The 18,921-nt window shown below is 36.3% G+C and overlaps 1 protein-coding gene across 2 annotated transcripts in view; it reads right to left on the bottom strand.

Annotated features, from left to right (window-relative positions):
- tafa3b (TAFA chemokine like family member 3b) overlaps positions 1-18,921 on the bottom strand; it is a 97,708-nt gene that overhangs the window by 7,558 nt on the left and 71,229 nt on the right. The gene's annotated exons all lie outside the window — the stretch shown is intronic.

Below are 18,921 nucleotides of genomic sequence, written 5' to 3'. Positions count from 1 at the left end.
GAAAAGTGTTTTTCTCTTTCTGAGTGTTTGAAATTTGTAGCCATGCCTTTGAAATGTTAAAGCTGAAATTGCAAGGCAGAAAAACACTGAGCTCCATTAGAGAAAGGAGAAAATGGCGATAATGAGTTAAAAACAAACGTCTGAATTCATTTTTTTCAAATATCACTTCTGATCTTTCTCAATCCACCCATCTTGTCTGGAGCATTCAAAACAGTTTATTGTGGATCAGTACAGCTTAGTGGGTTTCACCCTACAAAGCACTAGAGGCTTCAGTTGAAATTTAGCCTAAGCTATTGAACATGCCCCTAATGTTTGGAGCGGGTCTTAGCATCAGCCGTCGTGTTTACAGGGGGATACTCTTCTAACGGTGAGGTAGTGTAAAGTTTCTGATACTTGTTTGTGGAGGGAGTTTTAGTACAGGGACAGTTATGGGCACAAAGATCGATACTGCAGCTTTGGGGCGCTTTTCTTTAATATCGCCCAAAATAAAAACTCTACATCTGTGCTGGGCCATCTATTTAAAATCTCAATTGCTTGGTCCAGATTTATTGGCTATGAAAGTAAGTTGTGCCTTAGTTTTTGGCTTTAGTGTCTAAGAAAAAACATAACAAAAAAAGCCATGTTCTAAAGCAAGCTGTTTGTTCCAGTCAATTCATATGTAGTTTTTGGATATGGATAACATGACATCATAGTTCTGCTGCTGCATTTCCTTTATAACTAATAATAGAGATACAGGACGGACAAGTGCAGACAGAATTGGTGTACAAGTAAAGGCCTATTCACAACAAGTGAACATTTTGATGACATTTTAAGCAAAACATTAGATCTCTACGAACTTCTTGACATTGAGTGTGAAATATTAGACTGTGGTTACTCGTTTTTTATTCAGTGGTTTATGTGTGGATGCTGAGCAGTTAATTCAGAAAGAGAATTACGCTGAATAATAAAAAAAAAAAAAAATCATTTTCTTATTTTAGTGCAGTAAAGCTTTGTAAACGTCCATAAAACAAAAAGATAAATTTGAGTTGCAAAATTGGGTATAATAAGACTTAGAATAGGTTTCAAACTCTAAAAAATGCTGAGTTGTTTCAACCCAAATTTGGGTCAAATATGGACAAACCCAACCACTGGGTTAAAAATTTAATTAGTTGGGCTTATCCATATTTGACCCAAATTTGGGTTGAAACAACCCAGCATTTTTTAGAGTGTAAGTTTATTGTTCTTACCCCACTGAAAAGGTTTATTTAACTTATAAAGGTAAATAAAGGTAAATAAATAATATATATATATATATATATATATATATATATATATATATATATATATATATATATATATACACAGTGGGTACGGAAAGTATTCAGACCCCCTTAGATTTTTCACTCTTTGTTATATTGCAGCCATTTGCTAAAATCATTTAAGTTCTTTTTTTTCCTCATTAATGTACACACAACACCCCATATTGACAGAAAAACACAGAATTGTTGACATTTTTGCAAATTTATTAAAAAAGAAAAACTGAAATATCACATGGTCCTAAGTATTCAGACCCTTTGCTCAGTATTTAGTAGAAGCTCCCTTTTGATCTAATACAGCCATGAGTCTTTTTGGGAAAGATGCAACAAGTTTTTCACACCTGGATTTGGGGATCCTCTGCCATTCCTCCTTGCAGATCCTCTCCAGTTCTGTCAGGTTGGATGGTAAACGTTGGTGGACAGCCATTTTTAGGTCTCTCCAGAGATGCTCAATTGGGTTTAAGTCAGGGCTCTGGCTGGGCCATTCAAGAACAGTCACGGAGTTGTTGTGAAGCCACTTCTTCCTTATTTTAGCTGTGTGCTTAGGGTCGTTGTCTTGTTGGAAGGTAAACCTTCGGCCCAGTCTGAGGTCCTGAGCACTCTGGAGAAGGTTTTCGTCCAGTATATCTCTACTTGGCCGCATTCATCTTTCCCTCGATTGCAACCAGTCGTCCTGTTCCTGCAGCTGAAAAACACCCCCACGGCATGATGCTGCCACCACCATGCTTTACTGTTGGGACTGTATTGGACAGGTGATGAGCAGTGTCTGGTTTTCTCCACACATACCGCTTAGAATTAAGGCCAAAAATCTTCTATCTTGGTCTCAACAGACTAGAGAATCTTATTTCTCACCATCTTGGCAAACTCCATGCGGGATTTCTTGTGTCTTGCACTGAGGAGAGGCTTCCGTCGGGCCACTCTGCCATAAAGCCCAGACTGGTGGAGGGCTGCAGTGATGGTTGACTTTCTACAACTTTCTCCCATCTCCCAACTGCATATCTGGAGCTCAGCCACAGTGATCTTTGGGTTCTTCTTTACCTCTCTCACCAAGGCTCTTCTCCCCCGATAGCTCAGTTTGGACGGACGGCCAGCTCTAGGAAGGGTTCTGGTCGTCCCAAACGTCTTCCAGTTAAGGATTATGGAGGTCACTGTGCTCTTAGGAACCTTAGTGCAGCAGAAATTTTTTTGTAACCTTGGCCAGATCTGTGCCTTGCCACAGTTGTGTCTCTGAGCTCTTCAGGCAGTTCCTTTGACCTCATGATTCTCATTTGCTCTGACATGCACTGTAAGCTGTAAGGTCTTATATAGATAGGTGTGTGGCTTTCCTAATCAAGTCCAATCAGTATAATCAAACACAACTGGACTCAAATGAAGGTGTAGAACCATCTCAAGGATGATCAGAAGAAATGGACAGCACCTGAGTTAAATATATGAGTGTCACAGCAAAGGGTCTGAATACTTAGGACCATGTGATATTTCAGTTTTTCTTTTTTAATAAATCTGCAAAAATGTCAACAATTCTGTGTTTTTCTGTCAATATGGGGTGCTGTGTGTACATTAATGAGGAAAAAAATGAACTTAAATGATTTTAGCAAATGGCTGCAATATAACAAAGAGTAAAAAATTTAAGGGGGTCTGAATACTTTCCGTACCCACTGTATATATATTTTGTATACTTTTAAAACAAGAAGGAAAAAAATACCAGTGCAGTACAAAATATATAAACTTACTTCAAGATATATTGTATAAAAACAAGCCTTTATACCTTATGCAATTTTGTATCTTTTATCTTGTTTTAAGGATGTTTAGATATTGTTTATTGCTGGAAAACAAGACAAAATTTAAAAGTTTTTATTAAATTTGATACATTTTGTTAAAAATTCTGAATTGTGAATAGTTTCTTGCAGAAAAAAAAAAAGTAATATTTTTTGGTGTCATTTAATTGCATCAGACTTGGTTTGAACAGACCTTAACCGGCAGTACAGCATGAGGAACAGGCAAAGCAATGTGTTGTAAAGGACTAAGATGAACCAACCAACATGATCAAATGTTACATCAGTGTTAGAATGTAATGACCTTTAGCTGAACATGAAATTCTTGTGAGTGCTGGAATGGAATATCCTTCTGAACAGAGCATGCTTTATGTTGCTTTAAGGAATGGCTCTGTCCTTCAGTGGATGGGCAGCACAGGGTGAAACAGCCAATCAATTCAATCTGCGCACACATTACCTCACATCAGATTAATCCATCCTGACTGGGTCAAAATGGGGGCTGACGCTGCTGGTCAACAGCCTGTGCTGTGTGTGTGTGTGTGTGTGCAAAATGTGAAAATGTCAACCGTCCCGAGAGATCGACTTCTCAGCTGAGAAACGGTTCTTTCAACCATATTCTTTCTCATCATGCATCTCACTATCTGCAGTGACAGAGCATTTCATTTCTGTGTTCCCAACATGATGGGATTCCACAATATGGCCCCTGAAGATTTGAACAAGGGTGTTGTTCTCTCTCTCTTTCTCACACACACACACAGCGCCTGAGAGGAGTTCGGGTCAGGGGTCTGAAAGCGTGTGTTTGTCCTTGGGGAGTTATGTTTCTTTATTTCTTTCTTTCTCATCATTTCTCACTTTCTCACCTCCCACTATCTCCTTCTTCTCCCTCTCTCTGTTCTGTTTTTCATTTATTTCTATCCTGTAAAATATGAATTTCCTACTCAGAATTGTTGTCTTTTATCAAAAAGGTTTTTGCTGAAATCTATCTATCTATAGACATATTTTATTTTAATTTCATTAATAAATATGTACTATATTATTCAATAGTAAATCCATTTTAAATACTTTATTTAATAATATAAATATTTATGTAATAATATTAAATTTAGCATTTTAATATGGTTTTTTTTCCCCCTTTCAGTTTTGAATCTATTTTATAGTGAGATGTTCTCTCATTCAGTGGAGGTTTTAAAGGATTAGTTCACTTTCAAATAAAATTTTCCTGATAATTTACTCACCTCCATGTCATCCAAGATGTTCATGTCCTTCTTTCTTCAGTCGAAAAGAAATTAAGGTTTTTGATGAAAACATTCCAGGATTATTCTCCTTCTAGTGGACTTCAATGGACCCCAAGTGGTTGAAGGTCAAAATTAAAGTTTCAGTGCAGCTTCAAAGGGCTTTAAATGAAACCAGATGAGGAATAAGGGTCTTATTTAGTGAAACGATCTGTCATTTTCGAAAAAAAATGTAAATGTATATGCTTTATATAAACAAATAATTGCCTTCCAAGTGGTTCCGCCAAAATCGCACTTTCGTATTCTTCAAAAAGCTTACGCTGTATGTCCTACGCCTTCCCTATTCAACTTACGGAACGAACGCAGTGCCAGTTCCATTTTTTCCGTTTATTTTTTCCAGAATAATCCTGGAATGTTTTCATCAAAAACCTTAATTTCTTTTCGACTGAAGAAAGAAGGACATGAACATCTTGGATGACATGGAGGTGAGTAAATTATCAGGAAAATTTTATTTGAAAGTGAACTAATCCTTTAATACCAACTTATCAAACTCCACTGATTGAAATGTCAAGATATAAATATTGTGAGTGTTGGATCCTCTCAGAAGGGTGAATTATATTACTCAGTCATTACAGACAGAAATCCTTCAATTCGTGAGGGAAACATTGCGAAACTCAGAGGGAGCGCTGCCCAAATCAGCTGTAAATGCCAAATGCAAATATTTGTGTAATCGGAATGAGAGGGCGATGGCTTTCCTGTATCGTGGGACCTCAAGACGGCAGGGAGACAGGTTTGATGCATTAGAAATCATCAGGATGGAAAGAAAAGATTTGTATTCTGCACCTTACTAGCCACAAGAGATGCTGTTAATTGCTCAGTATGTTAATGATATCGTCATGGTGTTTGCCGGCTTTACTTAGACATTTCACTTAGTCTCCAGAAACTGTCTATCTTGGGCTCTCATGCATCACTGCTCTGGTTTTGATATCTCTAGGTTTATCCTGCCCAAAGTCAAATACACAAAAGCTTCACACACAGTGAACCCTTCGCATAATATGGAGGTGCATTACTTACATCGCTTTGGCACAGTTCTCAAAACAGTCTTAACATTCTCTCAACTGAGTGCAATTGAAATTGTCACAACTGTTCGCTGAAACATCAGAACTCTGTTGCATGTCTGCAAAATGTAGTTACTCACCCAAAACAGTTAATTCATGCTTCAAAACCTAGTTTTTGTGTCAGTAAATTGGTCAATGCCACCAAAATAAAAAAGTCTTTTTTGTCATCGTGTGAGCCATACTGGTCAAAATGTTCAGATGTTTTTTCATCATGGAAATATTTTTTAAATACAAATTTCATGTGCTTTCTACTTTTTTACACTGTCTGTTTTCTACACTATACAAGAAAGTCAGATTTGTCTATCTGAATGCCCTTGTGTCTAACACTGAGATTTTTAGATTTTTAGATTTCAGCATTAAGTAAAAATGTACTAGGAAAAGTCAATACTGTAGTACTCAAAAAGAAAATGGACATTTGGTCCCACTTTATATTAGGTGTCCCTATCTACAGTACATGTACTCACATAAAAAATAAGTACAGTGTACTTATTGTGTTCATATTGTATTGTAAAACACTTTTGCTGCTATTGAAGTGGAATACGGGTAAGGTCAGGGACAGGTTTGGTGGTATGGTTTAAGGGTGGGTTAAGTGGTAACGGAAGGCTCAACAGTGTAATTCTAGGTTCAATTAGCTGTAATTACATGCAGGTTTAAAAACGTACACAATAAGTGCATTGTATCAAATTATTCATTTAAATGTTTGTACATATTAGTTAAAGACTGAACATTTTTATATACACAGCACATATTTGTAGAAATGTTTTACATGTAAACTGAAAATTCACATCTATTATGTCTTCCCCTGACACCACACATTCTTACATATCTTGCTCTTCCATAACAAGCAATTGTGAATTTTCAGTTAATATGTAACACATTCTACAAAAAAAAACTGCTGTTGCTGTTTAGGGATTTAGACGTTCCTCCATGTTCAAAAATGGCAGTGATTGGGAAAACACCATATAGCTGCACATATAGCTATACACTGATTCATTTATGCTCTGAAGCTTCCTGAAGCAGTGTTTTGAAATCGGCCATCACAAAATAAGTCGTTTTTTTTTTTTTTTTTTTTGGCACACCAAAAATATTCTCGTCGCTTTATAATATTAATATTAATATTGAACCACTGTACTCACATGAACTGATTTAAATATGTTTTTAGTACCTTTATGGATCTTGAGAGAGGAAATATCATTGCTCCCTATGCAGGCCTCACGGAGCCATCGGATTTCAACTAAAATATCTTAATTTGTGTTCCGAAGTTAAAGAAGGTCTTACGGGTGTGAAACGGCATGAGAGTGAGTAATAAATGACAGAATTTTCATTTTTGGGTGAACTAACCCTTTAATGTTTTGAGAAATAAAAGTCTCATTCGAGAACTGAGCCAAAGCAATTGAGAAAAACTCTATTTAGTTAGTTTCTTGATGTACAGACTTATCAGGGTTGGACAAAATTCTGAATTTAATTCACAAGTGTGAATTTGAATTCATTTGGCCACACATCACAGGGTGTTGAATTGAAATGGAATGAAACTCTAGATGACGCAGGATGATATGTCACAGCTGATTGGTTCCTGCTGTATCAGCATTTTCTGTAGTAGTTGTGGCGCGCTTTCAGAAACCCTCCACCTTCCCCAGTTCCACCTGTATAGATCTGCTATGGGTAATTCATGTATGCTATTTTGTATATCAGCAGCATGTTTTATTTATAGTAGCAGCAATAACCAATAGCAGCAGCAGTGTAGCAGATCTATTCTGCCAAGACCACTGTCATACACTGTCATATCCATTACCATGCCAAAAAATATTTTTAACTACTAGTTTTAATACTATTTTTCTCTACATCACAATGTCCACCAGACTGTTTTCATGTCAGTTTCTATAATTAAATACTGGCAAAATTTGAATCCCTTAATTATATGTTGATATTATAATTGGCTTCATTTTAAAGACTTTTAGTGAAATGGCAATCTGGGAAATGAAGTTTTCTTCTACCATGGGCCTTTAAATTAAAATATGAACAAATTTTCATAGTTGGTATTTCAGACATTTTTTATTAATATCATATAATGTTTCTGGAAATGCCTTCTGTATTATGTATGTATGATAGCATGTTTATGAATAATAATGAAAAATGACATGAATTTTACACTTACAGAGATTATAGCAGTTTTAAATGCAACCTTAATTAAAATTCAGCTCAAATTTTGAAATTTTGAAATTTTGAAGGCCTCTTAAATTCTCAATAACACATTACTATAATTTCTAGTGGTCATTATGATGATGATGATGGAAAGTTTCTGATTTGCCAACCCAAAACACACAGCCTTCAAGAAGCAGTTTATCTGTATAATTATACAATCCCACACTGATATATCAAACAGTTTCTTGTTCAAAGATCTCAAATGTCTGTGGGGAAACTGACAGTCATTATGTCTCTGAAGGCGCATCCCCTGTGGCGTAGCTTTAAAATCATCTCTTTAGAAGAAGAGCCCTCGAATGCATAAACATATTCATATACACATGCACAAAGACGAGCTAAATCATTTTACAAACATGGGCACAGATCCTTTAAGGAGGTTCACACAAAACCAGCAGAGACAACATGAAATATACAACGGTAATTGACTAAAAAAAGAAAGAAAGAAACAGTGTTTTTTTAAAACTGTGTCAGGTTCGGTACAGGAATCTAAATGTAGCTTGGGTTTCTTCTCTAATCAAACACATCTGAAGCAGTAATCAAGTTCTTTGGGTTCATTTGAAAATCACATTTTATAGTGCAGGGCTGAATCTAAACTCTGGAGGAAGGAGGATCTTCAGGAATAGGATTGACTATAACTCTCTATATTCATACAGAAGTATCCTACAGATAAACAGAGCGAGAAAGGAAAAAGGAAAGAAAAAAATACATAAAAAGAGATATTCTACCAATAGAGAAAAGCACAAAGCCATTGTTGAACTTACTGTGTTATACTAGCAGGTCTAAAGCTTTCATTTCATTATCGATCTTTTGGATGGCTTTAATATATCACTGAATTCACTGTGTTTGTGTGTGTGTGTGTAGTAATAGTAGTTGTGCATTGAGTTGTTTGTGCACTGCACTGTAATACACTTTGAGCAGATTGCTGGCAGGTATTATTAAACAATGCAGTGAACACAGACACATGTTCTCATATAACCTGTTTGACTGTTCATAAGACCATGCATAAAGAGACACGTTGCTGAAGCTAATGGGTTTTTGTGAATCTTGCTCTGTCTGTAGGTTTGAAAACACATTCAAATTGAAAATATTTCTCAGCAATACAGACTTACACATTACAAACTATTGCACTCAGGCAGAGAGAAATAATGTCATGAAGTGCTAGAAATGTGGCAATGTGTTGTGCTTATATGGTTTTCATAAGGTCATGTTTTAGGGTCAATTTTATGTCCCAGTAGCTGATTTTTATTAAACCTAACACATTGAACTTTATTTTTGTTATATGAAGGCCACATTAAACTAAACTAAAATAAATAAATAAATAAAAGTGTACAGTTAATGTACAGTACTTGTATACCAAGGAGACAACAATGTCCTTGAAGAGCATGAAATATGAGACATGTGATGAGTAAAGTGTAATTATCATATACATTTTTATTGTGCATAATTTCCAAAAGCTGTAATTTTGTCCATTTATGAAAAAATAAAGAAACAAATACATATCTTTGTATTTTAGGACACATAAAATGCTAGATATGAAAGTAGTCTAAGTGAAACAAAAGAGCCTGCCATTTTATTCCAAAAATGTTTCAAATATCATTTCAACACAGAATATTATTCCACAAAATAAATAATTTAAATGCCCACTTGAAAGGTGCACGCTCCTTGAACACAGTCTCAAAAGGAATGATTAATGTGGCAAAATGTATTTGTTCATCACAACAGTGTTGCTTTGAAGTCATTTTAAACTCATTTCAGATTATTATTCCGTAAAGGCTATTTCGGACATCTTTGCTAACTGTGACTGTCCATATATATTTATTTTTTGTATTAAATTACTGGTACTATAAACGTATCCACCTGCTAACTTTCATACACGATCATGGTGGAGGGGTAACTTATGTAAGCGCGCTTACTGCTAACATCTGTGATATATTATGTATGTTGAGCACAGCGATCACGCAAACTTATGTCATTCATACAGTAACTAAAAATAACTCCCCAAATGGCACTAGCATATTCTGTACATGCAATCCAATACATTATTCAAACTTGATAGCGTGTGTGATCGAGCGTGTATGTTTTATTTATTTATTTATTTTTGGTCTTACGTATATATATTATAGTGTGTTGAGGGGGTGTGCTGGTTTAGATGTCATATATAATATAATATAATATAATATAATATAATATAATATAATATAATATAATATAATATAATATAATATAATATAATATAATATAATATAATATAATATAATATAATATAATATAAATCTATTGATGTATCTGTTGTCTAATATCTGCTTTGATTGCTTGAGGACTGAAAGGTGAGTCTGATGACATCTGATCTCCTCTGGAGATCCAACCCTATAAACATCCCCAGAGACATATTTCACTTTTACAAGCGGATTTTTCCTCCCGCTTTGTGAGGGGGAGTTTCATGACATGGCTATTAAAGCCTGTGTCATTTTATGGCCATTTCAATCAGGCTCTATTTCAGAGGACAAATTGAGCTCCACCCCACAGCAGGGTTCACCAGATCCCCACACACATCACAATTTATAGATTACAGAATACCCATCATAGAAAACTTTCTGCATTTTTACATTCTCAAAAAACGTCACTTAGTATGATTCATAAGCTGATTTCAAAGGACCAAAACATGCTATCTTTGTGGGGACATTTTATCCCCATAACGTAGGGTTATGGGCATCTTAAGGGATACTGTATAAAGTAAAAACATGAAAAATGACCACAGTCATCATCATTATCAGGTGGATGCTGACAATGCTCTTTAAATGTTGTATTTTTGGTTGGGTTTGTTCAGTTATATGTGTGTATATGTGTCTGCCAGAGCAAGTTTCACCAGCCGTGTGCTTTATTGCAGTCTGCATCAGTGGAGGCGTGTTAAAAACAGACGCTAGATGGATTGGGAATATGGGTGTCCCATTAAAAACCCTTTTAACCTGCTCTCTAGTGTTGTCCACTATACAATACCCTGCTCTACTGTAACAGCTCTCTCCACATGGAACACCAGAGTGGTTTATCTCTCTCTTTTATTATGATTTTTTTTCCTGAGATAGTGAGCTGCAAAATTTTAATTTTTGCAACGCTTTTACAAAGTCTGCGATGTTTAAATACAGGCTACGCTGCTGCAGAGCAAGTACAGGACCTGCTACTGCCAATAGGTACACAACACTCTGCTGTGAGCAAGTAAGACATGCTGCTGCCATAGCATACATGAATTATCCGTAGCAGATCTATACAGGTGGAGCTGGGGAAGGTGGAGGGTTCCTGAAAGCGCGCTGCAACTGCTACAGAAAATGCTGACCAGTATTTGAAGTTTGAGCAGTGAGCTCATTGGCTACTGATACAGCAGGAACCAATCAGCCGTGCCCTATAGGGAATGATGTGATTGCAAGGAGATTGAGTTAAGGACATATTGTCCTACAGAACTTTGTATTTTTCACAAAAAACAAGCAAACAAACAAAAAACTGAACATTAAAATGCATCAAATACACAGAAGTGTCCCATATTCATGTTTTTTTTTGTGAAAAGTGCATTGTGTGTGTATATGTAAGTGTGTATCCTGGCTGTCACGACAGCCACTTCTGAACGGCCCATTAACCAAGAAAGGATGAGTCACTTTAAGAGGCTTTTTAATCTGTGGGAGGGACTGATCTTGAGCTATCATCCAATCACAGTCTGCACTTGTGCAGTTATTATATTCATTAGCGCAGATGATTATGAAGCCTTGATGAGAGGAAACGCCCTGCTGCTCTCAAGCATTGCCGACACCTGGAGCAGTTACACTACTGAGAGGGATAATGGAATTACACCTGCACCAGTGCACTGTCTTTTTCTCTCTCCCTCTCTCTCGTTCTTTCTCCCTCTCTCTCGCGCATTTTCTTCAGTCATTAAGAGGTTGTTTCTCTATTAAAGTACAAGCCCATTGCTCCTTTGTTGTAGTGTCTATTGGAGCATGTATAAACCCGATTAAAGCAGGATGGTTCTTATGAATCCTACTTTCCCTAATGAGTTCTACAGATATAATAGCTCTGTTTCAACAGTTAGTGAGCTGCCTACCTATACAACATTTTAGAATTTATTTATATAACAGTATATAAATAATACTAAAATAACACTGTATACTGCATTCACTATCAAAAATTGCCAGCTTGGTCTTAGTGTTAATATGTAGGTATTAATACGTAACATAACACAGATACAAAACATACATTTTTGTATGTTTGGTTATATGCTGAAACATCTATGTATTAACATTTGAAATGTAATGACAACATTTAAATGTAAACATTATTATGTATTTAAAGCTAAAAATATTTATGAATCTTTTATGTAATTAAGATGCTCTTTTACCATTTTATACATTTTAGATCACTTAACCCAGACCCCCAAACATAGTCAATTTATAGAGGATTTAAAAAGAATATAAAACACAATGGACAGAAATGTATGGGAAAATTACAATTTTAGTAATTTTAAAAAGATATTTTGAGCCCCTAATCTCACTACTTCATCTAAACCTACCCATAACAATTTCTTATACATACTGTAAACAGACAATTATTTATTGCAAAAATGTCAAAAGAGGTAATGTCAAAAGTAGTCCAAATGACAATGTGTTGCAGTCGCACTCCTATCTGATGGTATATAATCATATATAAGTACCTTTTTTAAAGGTACACTGTGTAACTTATTTTAATCAAAATTAACCAAATTTAAATAATTTATTATTTTAAATACAATACATCAGTCAATACATCATCCCTCCTTCTTCCAAAATGATGTGTTTTGTCTTACCCTGATTCACTATGGTAACCCTATTATAAGTGTTTATATTTTAGACCTGTTGGGATGGTTTCCGCTGGACATTGCGTACATACGTCACTCGCCCGTGCCGTAAGATGGGGAGAACTGAGGTATTTTAAATGTTGAAAAAGCTGCCATTTGTATTACTCAACAGGTGAGTAAGATATGTTATTGAACAGATGAATTTCCATATGGAGTTCATTGTAAAGCATTATCTATATTCATCCGCAAAGTCCCACAGAGCCGAAGCACAACCAAAACAATGTTCTTCCACAAAATGCAGGCAGTTTTGTCAACCGCTAGATGGCCAAAAGTTACATAGTGTACCTTTAACTACATTAGTCAATGAAACCTGTACAGCAGTCTCTGGAAGTTTTCCACTTACGAATTTGAAAAACAATTTAATAAGGCATACAATGCAGCTATTTAAATGTCAAAAACTATTTGAATGTCTTTGTGTGCTAATTTCCCCACAGAAATTTGGAGAAAAAAACAAAAAAATAAATAGTATTCCATCTGCACCAGCTTGTCATTGTTGTTAGCTTAGCAGCATGCTAACTTATGAGTGAATTTTCCTTTGCACTTCCTTCAAGGACCATTATAGACAGATATATACCATATAATACATATTATAAACCAGCCATTTATGAGGATCCATTTTGGTTAGGGTGATGTTTTGGAAAGCTCCTGCCTATGTAGGTAGCAGACAGCAAGGCAGCTCACTAGGTTTAGGAAGAGAGCTAATGTGTCATTTTGTGTGTCATGAACAGGTGAGATGATGACGGTGTGCGGTAAATGCAACAATTCCATAAGACTAAAGCTTGAATCTGTCAGGCAACATCAGGCAATTGAACCAGCCTGAACAGTTGTTGTTGTTTACTGTTTTCCCTAAGCAGATTTCTGTCATGTGTGATTATGCGTCACTTTTGAAAATCTCTATGGCTCTGAGCAATAATGACCTCTCTCACACAGAAAGTAAGCGTTTAGACATCCTGTTCCCAGAATGTGTCACAAATATTACTATGACAGATGGCGAGAATGTGCTGTTTATGACATCACTTCCTATGTAGATCATTAAATATCAAAATATGGCAAAAAAGCATCTCTCCGACTCTCTCTCTCACACACATACACAAGCTCTCTTTCTCTCTACCCAGAAAGAGTATGCAATATTAAAGTCGGATTAGGGCAAAAAAAGCGGATTAGTAGCATTTGTGTTTTATTTAAAGTTCTAATATTAAAGGACTAGCAAATATAAACCCAGCTTAAGCATATTTCTCTCACACATTTCAGATCACTGCCATGTTGGGGATATTTATTCTCACTTTTGATCTGGTTTGTGTCTTGTCTCCTTCCGGTGCAGCTGGCAGCGAGAGGTCTGTGTGCGGCATTGCAGGTGGAGATCCGCTCTACTACTCTCTAATCTGCTAATCTGTTAAAACATGCTGTCCTCCAGCATACGCTCTCTTTGGGACAGTGTGGTGTTAGATTATTTAAGCCCCCGTAGCAGGAGACAGGAGATCATCCCATCCTGATAACTGTGAAATGGAGAGGTTCATGTAAAATGACGGCTGAGCGCAAAATCTGCCCAGCAAGCACTTTTCTCTAACCCGTCCCCCACCACTCTCTGTCTCTATCAGGGCATCGACAGCATTGACGTTAATTACAGACCATCGAATGGAGGTAAAAAGCTCCATCCATCAAAGACAGACACTGAAGATGTGTGAATTATTGAGAGTGTGAGACACGGTAAGGATATAAAATACAAACACTTAAATCCCACATTGAGATTTTCATTGACTCTGAGAAGAGACACAGAGGACAAGATTCATAGGGTTGTATTGGGAACAAAATTTTTTCTTCGCTATGATGCCAGACTCTGAATCCTCAATAATGATACTAAATTTTTTGATAATCCCCTTTACTTGAATGTACTTCACAATGGAAAAATTATTTTCTTTGTAACTTTAAATAACAAATAACTTTAAATAACAAATAACAGGTCAAAGTTTAAACTAATTGTTATATACTATTGAACTAGCATATTGCATATAAAAATTAGTTCAAAACTTTGACCTGCGGAGGGCAGTAATACACTTAGTAGCGTCTACAATGCTGGAATTCAAATAGAGAAGAAGATGAGAGCTAGTTCAAGATGAGCATTTATGATTAAAACTTATATAATGTTCAATTTTTTCAGAAAATGAGTGATGGTTTATCTAGATAAGACCCTTATTTCTCATCTGGGATCGTGTAGAACAATTTGAAGCTGCAATGAAACTAATTTTGACCTTTAACTGTTTGGTGCCCATTGAAGTCTACTATATGGAAAAAAAAAAATCCTGGAATGTTTTTATCAAAAAGTTTAATTTCTTTTCGACTGAAGAAAGAAAGACATGGGCATCTTGGATGGCATGGGGGTAAGTAAATTATCAGGAAAAGTTTATTTAAAAGTGACTAATCCTTTAAGCTCTCGTCTAGTGATCCCAATGCTCCAAATAGCAATTAAACATCGAAAAGTATGTTTATTTGTATGTTTTCTGAGAGGAGTACCTTTTCTTTGACCATGAAAAATGCTGTTTTTATCTGCTCGCTTCTGAATGACCGGCACTTCCCTCAGCAAAAGAAGTTTGGTATTGTTGTAAAGTGCAGCATTCCAACTTTGTGAATATTGCAATGAAGCAATTGTTGCTGCCCATCAATCTAGGAAGGCCATTTCCAAACAATTTGAAGTCCATCATTCTACAGTGAAGAACACAGAAAACATCCAAGACAGTTGCCAATCTTCCCAGGAGAGTGGACGTCCAAGCAAATTCACCCCAAGGTCAGAGAATCTACAAAAAGCCCTAGCGCTACATCTCAGACTCTACATGACAGCACAATTAGAAAAAGACTGAACAAGTATGGCACAAGTATGTCTTGTTTGGAAGGGTTGCCAGGAGAAAGCCTCTTCTTTCTAAAAAGAACAAGGCAGTGTAGGTTTGCAAAGTTCCATCTGAACAAAGCACAAGACCTCTGGAACATTGTCCTTTGGACAGACGAGACCAAAGTGGAGATGTTTGTCCATAATGCACAGCGCCACGTTTTGCAAAAAACAAACACAGCATATCAGCACAAACACCTCATACCAACTGCCAAGCACGGTGGTGGAGGGGTGATGATTTGGACACCTTGCAGTCATTGAGTCGACCATGAACTTCTCTTCATACTGCAAGTACTTTAGAGCCAATTGTGAGGCCATCTGTCGGACAGCTAAAGCTTGGCCGAAACTGGGTCATGCAAAAGGACAATGATCCCAAGAACACCAGCAAATCTACAGCAAAATGGCTGAAAAAGAAAAGAATCAAGGTGTTTCAATGGCCCAGTCAAAGTCCAGACCTCAACCTGATTGAAATCCTGTGGCAGGACCTTTAGAGAGTCGTGCATAAACAAATGCCCGCAAACCTCAATGAACTGAAGCAATGTTGTAAAGAATAGTGGGTCAAAATTTCTCCACAACAATGTGAAAGACTGATAAAGTCATACTGAAAATTATGACTTCAATTTATTGCTGCTATAGGTGGTTCCACAAGCAATTAAATTATAGGGTATACTTAGTTTGTCACACATGGCTTCTCCATTTTGGCTTTATTTTTGAAAGGGAGTACTTTCTTTTTCACATGACTGTATGTTGGAAAAGAGGAAATAATTGGGTGTACTTACATTTTCACAACACTGAATTTACATAACATTTAATGAATCTCACGTGCCATTGCATACATTTTTGTGCTTCATGTCACAGTGCCTAAAACAAAATGCTAATATCATACTGCTAAAGTTTTGTTTCCACAGTAGTTTTACTGTATTATATGCCATACAACCTTACATATGTTTGTGTTTTTTCTTGTCCTGTTAACAGAATGCATATAGACTATGGCTTTCTGAAATATTCTGAAATGCCAGACAGATGCCTGTGGGAATAGACGAGAAGAGAACATGGCCAGACATGAGTATCACACGGCCTGTCTGCTGTGGTCAGGCCTCTTCCAATAATCCAGAGGTCAGTGTTCCTTCCTTCTCAGCCTGACCCACATTTACACACCTCAGTCAAACCCCCAGTGCAAACAGCCAACTCTCAAACAAATATTCTCCAATACACTTCAGACCCTTGAGATAGACAAAAGGAGGGGTAAAGAGAAAAAAAGTGACATTTTGACGGCTGTCCAATCCCGTTGAAGCTGAAGATGTTATTCTTTCGCTTCAATTTGAACCTTTCCCCTTTCCTGTCATCCCGCACTTCTGTGTTTCTTACTTCCCTCCGCAATCATCTCTTCCTCATTTCCGTCTTGTCATCCAGAGTCTCATCAAATGTCAGAGGACAGCGTGCTGTCCCAGAGTTCTGGCTCCGTCTGCATCTTGAAATACATATTTGTGGTGTGACCGATCTACCTCAGGTCCAGTGGAAGGGGTCAGCACTTTTATTCAAAACCCTGATGAGACCACCTAGTGATGGAAATGTCCCAGGAGACGCCACTCTCTCTCACCATCGCTTGTATTTTACATTTTTTTACTCAGTTGACCAAAGCTCTTCAGAAAGCCCTTCACAGACTGGTATGAGCAATAGAAGAATAGGCTGATTTTATTTGACAATGCTGTCATAATTTGCTCTCGCTCATGTCGTTCCAGACCTGTGTGACTTTCCTGAAATATATTAGATGAGTCTTATCGATTCATTTCAAGCTACCATTTTCCATTTTGCAGTGTTGTTAAACTTGAATGAAAATTAGAAATGTTGCCTAGGCAACTAACTGAAAATAAAAAAAAGCTGAAGTACTAAAATTACTAAAACGGAATAGAAATATATAAAAACAAAAAAATAATAAAAACATCAAAAGCACATAACAAAAGTACTAAAACAAGCTTAAAGTTAAATGAAAACTATAAATATGTAAATATAAAAAATATATAAAAATAAAAGCTAATTCAGAATATTAATAAATGTCATAATAGCATACTTAATACTAAAATAACACTGCTTTTTTGGAGCGTTTTGAACCCCCATTGATATAGACAGAATCAGTTGAGACATACTTCATCATACATGCGTCATCTTTTGTGTTTCACAGAAAAAAAAGCCATGCAAGTTTGGAACAAAGTGAGTAAATGACAGAATTTTAATTTCTGGGTGAACTATCCCTTTAAGAGAGTAAGAAGAGAATATTTCAAGTCAGTCTGCTTTTCCAAATTCTCTAAAATAGAAGTAGCTTTTCAGTACTGTTTCTCTGCACTGGAGGACCTAACATTAAAAACATTAATCTATTAGCAGGTTCACAGGTTGGGTATGATAATGTTTTGCATAGTTATATAAAAGTTCCCTTTCAACAGCTCTCTCTCAAAATAACACCTCCACAATGTGAGCACAGGAATCACACTTATCAGCATGATTTTCTTTATGCCATAAAAATAATGTGTCAGCACCTTTTCTCATGCTGAATTCTGCATGAACACATGTTTGATTCTGCGGTAATCAGGACGCCTGATGGATAGGAAGCTGTTTTTGTTTATGGAGAGTGTGAGCTCGCTGCCATCTGCTCAGAGATTAAACACCATGCTCTGATGGAATACATGAATGCCCATCAAGCTCAAAGCAGCCTGCTTAAGACACTCATAACCACCCATTTTAAATCATTTACTCCAGTGCATTCTTAACACACGCACACACACAGAAAAGTCTCTTTTGACCAATCAGGGGTAAGAGTGCTAAATATGACCAGAGGCACTTCTTTTCTAAAGCAATAGTCTCGCTAGAATTATAGTCAGCAAATTATAAATAAAAGCACAAAAGACGTAATAATGTTGTTTTGAATAATCAAACACTAATGAAGCCTAGAGCCAGTTGCTTAAAAGAGTGCCGCAGTCTAAAAGAAATTGAAAGTGAATGCTAATAATTAATTAAACAAGGGTTGCAAAAAATACTTTAAAGCAGTGAAAATTAACTAAGCTAAGATGAAAGCTGAAAGTAGCTAGTTACACTACACCTTACATGATAAACGTAGCTTGCTACATTTAAGCTAGGCTACTATATATAGTTTTATGAATATTAAATATAAACATAAATACTTAAAATATGCCATTTAATCTAATACGTGCAGTAAGTGGTTTCAATTCATTGTATATAAATGTTCCACTTCATCTAGCGCTCTTCTCGTACTGTATTCTAAAGTAACCTGTTACAGAGGCTATAACTAAATTTTGGCATGTAGATGTCTTCAGGCCAGGGCACTTATCAAACATGTGAAGTTTGAGGCAGATTGGACATTGTATGCTTGAGTTACAACAACTTCCTGTTTCATGAATGATAATAGCATGCTTTAGCACTCAGCTAAGTGTTGCTAGCATGTTTTAGAATTTTTACAGCATAGCAAAAATTAGCACTCAATTCACAGTCTTAAACATGACACTTCCTGTTGCCAGTGGGTGGCGCTATTA

The sequence above is a fragment of the Megalobrama amblycephala genome, linkage group LG12, assembly GCF_018812025.1.
Source record: "Megalobrama amblycephala isolate DHTTF-2021 linkage group LG12, ASM1881202v1, whole genome shotgun sequence".
NCBI classification, from domain to species: domain Eukaryota; kingdom Metazoa; phylum Chordata; class Actinopteri; order Cypriniformes; family Xenocyprididae; genus Megalobrama; species Megalobrama amblycephala.
This window is presented reverse-complemented; position numbering and strand designations above follow the sequence as displayed.